Raw genomic sequence first — 4,917 nt, 5'->3', positions numbered from 1 at the left:
CTTCTACAAGCTCTAAGTGCATCACACAACTGAGACGTTTCAACGGACACAAAGAGCGAAAACCATTTTACAGTAACAAATACTTAAATCCTAGAAAAACGGTCCAAAAGTGCCAGCTTTGATAAAGAATACATATGTGGTCGATATATTTTTTTCTGTTCATAGTATATCAGTATAACTACATACAATACGCTAGTTTCGTTTCAAAATTATTATTTTTTTTGTAGAAAATCTTTTTACTGAACTTTTGCTTTACCATACAAATCACCAAGCATCAATTTAAGAGAACAGCACTTCACTGGTGCAAATAACATTTTACCTGTAAACACCTGTCCTAATAAAACAGTAATATTGCATCATTTTAGCAATACAGTGTTTGCCTGTAAACATTTGACCTAATAAAACAGTAATATCGCATCATTTTAGCGGAACAATGCTTACTTCTTACAAAAACTATTTACTTGTGAACATCTATTTTAGTAAAACAGTTAAAATTTTGATTAAAGGAATAGCCCCCAGTGGCACAGTGGTATGTCTGTGGACTTACAACGATAGAAATCGGGTTTCGATACCAGTAGTGGGCAGAGCACAGATAGCCCATTGTGTAGCTTTGTGCTTAACTTCAAACAACAACAACTAAAGGAATATATCTATGTATTTTCTTTATAACCAAAACAACAATATATACGATTGATGCTCATTTTAAATTAGTTTATGAATAAATCAAAGTTTAAATCTGTATCCGTAAGTAGCTTACAATTCTTGGGAAAAGTAATTCCTATAATAATTATTTCTTGCTTTGTATATATACTTACATATATGTATTTGTCGTGGTATTTGCTTAAACATTTTTTTAGCCTCTTAAAGCTAAATAGTCCTAATATTATTTTGAAAATATTTTACTTTATATTGTACTTTACTGAGCACCTACTCTATTGCACATTAGCGGGAAGGCTCCTGTCTTTATATTGTACTTTACTGAGCACCTACTCTATTGCACATTAGCGGGAAGGCTCCTGTCTTTATATTGTACTTTACTGAGCACCTACTCTATTGCATATTAGCAGGGAAGGCTCCTGTCTTTTTGCTTCATAGAGCGTGTTTCGTGAATATTAATAATGTATGTTTATAAGAAGAAGAAGAAAAAAGATTTTGTAGTCAGGCCACTCATGCATGAATTTATTTTATTTTGTTTTTCAACCGAGGAATTATTATGAGTTATTGGAAACTCTACAAGTCGGAATGGTAAGAAAGCATTATTAATACAAAACAGGATTCGAACTACATTTCACGTGTGAGCTGTAACATGAAACCGTTCCAAAACGCGTGTTTAGGTTCGTTAAAATAATCTTTGTTGTCCCGTTCTTTCCTTAACACGTTAACGTTTGTAACTGACAACGCTTCGTCATCTATCTATTTTAGCGAAGGGGTGGAGACGCTGGCCGCACCCGTCTAGCTTCTGCATGCAGGGTGGAGCATGATACACGCAATTTGCAGCATAAGGGGGCGTGGCTTCAGCGAACAGTCTTGTGGCTAACGAAGGCAGAAGTGCTGACATTACAGGTATTTGTTTAATAAAGTTAATGATAATCGTGAAGGGTAGCCAGCTAGCTATTCATGTGGCGAGCTCCATAGCTGAAATTCAGAATATCTATTTCTCTTAAGATAACTGTTATCCTATGCCCTATTCCTATCCTGTAATTTGGATATTTATGCAATGTATTTTTTTTTTCTTAACCTATCGTTTCACAGTTAATCATTTTACTTTATAACAAAACTATGTCATCTAGTTTCTCCTGGACCTATCTTACATCGATTATATACAAATATTTCTAGCATAGATCACATACAAATTGGTATTTTGTGCCAAAAGCTATTTTTTCTGATGTACAATGTTTTTTAAAAATGTATTTCTCTAATAACAATAAAAATATCCTTTTGGTAAATAGCTTTTTAACGTTTTTTACCTTTTAGTTGATGGTTGTTATTTTTCCATGGACCTAAACTGTTTCGGTAAGAGTAGAGAAATGCATTAAAACTGTGTTTGGATAGTGTTAGCTTAAGACAATCAATACTCAAAGATCTAAACAAAGGTGGTTAGTGCTGATCCAGACAGTCAATACTCATGGCATGAGTAAGGTTGGATAGAGTTGACCTAAGACAATCAATACTCAAAGATATAAATAAGACTGAGTAGTGTTAGACCAGATCAATCCATATCCAAATATATGAATAAAGTTGGATAGCGTTGGCCCAAGACAATCACTATTCTAAGATATAATCAAGATTGGGTAATGTTGGACCATTTCAATAAACACTCAAAGATGTAACTAAGGCTGGATCATTAAAAACAAGGCAAATACTAAAAAAAATCATGAAAATTATAACCACATTGGGTTATACTAATACATAAAGATATAACTGAGGATGTAACAGCTCAATAACCAATCACACGAATAACATGAATAAGGATGAATCCTGTTGATTCAGCTCAGTACTAAAAGGTAGAAGCACTAAACGATATAAAAATCAAGCTCGTGTTGGCCAAGCTCATGTAAAAGATAAGAAAAAAAGCTACATTATTTTGGGTTAATCTAAAACCTAAAGATATAAAAAATCACATTATTTTGTTTCAGTTTTACGTTCAAAGATAGGGACAAAATTTAAATAGTTTTGGCTCAGAATGTTATTAAAATATAAGTTTAAGGTTAGGATCGTTTTTATTTGGGTTAACTTTCAAATATAATGACAAAAAGTTACATTGTGTTCGACTAGATAAACGATTAAAGACAAGACAAGTTTGTGATCGTGTAGAGTCAGACCATTAAAAAAGTTTGTTTGTAGATAAACACAAAGCAGCACAAAGACGCTACCTGTACTATGCTTGCTGTAGGAATTGAACTCTGAACTTAAGCGTTACAAGCCCTCAAACTTACCACTGAACCATCGGAGCATCGGAGAAGGGCATTTTTTAATGATAATAGTGTGATGATGAGTCTGTTCATTATTTTAAAATATGGGAAATGCTAAGATCGTATTGGTTAGATCAATACTTGAGGATAAGATCCTGTTGGTTAGATCAATACTTGAGGACACAAAGGATTATTCAATTTACTATAAAATTTATGTAGTCCATAAAGAAAAATAACTCCATATAGTTTAAGCTGTAAGAGACAAAATTAAAATTCTCAGTCATGTTTATTTCACTGCTTAATGAGCTAAGCGTGCCAATACTATGAATCCGATGCAGCATAAACACGCTCCGCACTTTTGAGACACGGATGCACTAAAGAGTGAAGAGTTAAATCCTACTACTCGATCAAACAAGAGTAGCCCAATAGTCTATCAATTCAATATTAAAAACGGCTATGCACAGATAGCCCTCGTATAGCTTTGAACCAAGATCTGAAACAAACAGATATAAAAAACTGCTTAATGATAAACCTTGTTTCAAGACTGAAAAGTGAAACAAAACAAAATTACCTAATGACAGATTTCTTAAACTTTACTCGGCTTTGCTGGGAAGAATAATTAATAACAACGCAGAAGCAAGAACAGTTATTTTAACAGTTGCTAAAATATTCCATTGTTTTCTCTAAAGCGTTAGATACTGATAAGTGACATGTGTATTTTATACATGCATATTTATTTTCATCTACACAGCTTATCTTGCATGTTAACTGTTTTATCTATGTAGCCACTGATCAATTTGACTCCTCGAGGTTATTCTGTTGATCGAAAGAAATGAGTATTGGACAAAAAACTGTTAATTTGTGTGCTAATTCTTGGCACCATAGTGATAGAGATTAATTTGTATGCAGCTCGTGTAGGTCATAGTCTATGCATGTGCCATGCTTAGGCCCTTATTATACCAGTATGAATTTGCATATAATTGATTTTTAACTGGCGGGTGTGCCTCCAAACCAATAAGTTTGTGTTTTAGAAAACAATCGGGGATTAAAAAGAAATGCAATAATAGCTTTGTGAGAAGTATATTTAAGCTTTATTGAACAAGTATTTGAAGATTACTTTTACCAAACCTGAAAAAAAAAGGTAAAATGAAAAACATCATAACATTTTTATTGTAAGAAAATTTTTTTTATCAAAATCCAGCCATCAATTAACTTGTATTACTTAAATCCATTAGAAGGTACAAAAATATAAAGGAAGGAAACACATATAACCACACATATCACTAGAAAAAAAAAAAACGGACAGCCTGGCGCCCAAGGTTTTTATTCCAACTTGAACAAGTAGCAACATGAATATAAAAAAGAGGACCAAGTTCCCCTAATTTTTACTGTACATCTTTATGGGGTTTGCTTCTTTTATATAATTTGGCTCTTTTATGATATTGCATCTTTATATGGTTCACCTCTCTATTCTCATTTGTCACTTTTTGTATATGTAAAATGTTTAGGTCGGTAATCACAGCTATATGTTTTGATTATAATTTTCAGAAACATAAAACTTGAATTTAAAGAAAATTTATTATTCATTTTACACAAAACGATATACAGAACAGAAATTTTGGCCAAATCTAGGGTATTGCCATGACTGTTCCAAATGTTGGAATGCCAACATTCTTATGTTTTGGAACAGATCAAAACACTTTTATATCATATTAAAAACAGTAGTTTCATATCTGCTTTAGATGAAGAGAAATAAGCAGTCCAAAATTCGTAAAATCACTTTCATCTTATTCTGCTTGTTGAAGAGACGGTAAGAAAAGTAGTAAGTATTAATTTGAAGTAGGGAATGCTTATGGTTTGACAACCATAATGCAATCTGCGGGTCGCGGGTTCGAATTCCCGTCACACCAAATATGCTTGCCCTTTCAGCCGGTGGGGGCGTTATAATGTCACGGTCAATCCCACTATTCGTTGGTAAAAGAGTAGCCCAAGAGTTGGCGTGGGT

This window comes from Limulus polyphemus, unplaced genomic scaffold (assembly GCF_000517525.1).
Source record: "Limulus polyphemus unplaced genomic scaffold, Limulus_polyphemus-2.1.2 Scaffold1180, whole genome shotgun sequence".
In the NCBI taxonomy this organism is placed as follows: Eukaryota; Metazoa; Arthropoda; class Merostomata; order Xiphosura; family Limulidae; genus Limulus; species Limulus polyphemus.
This window is presented reverse-complemented; position numbering follows the sequence as displayed.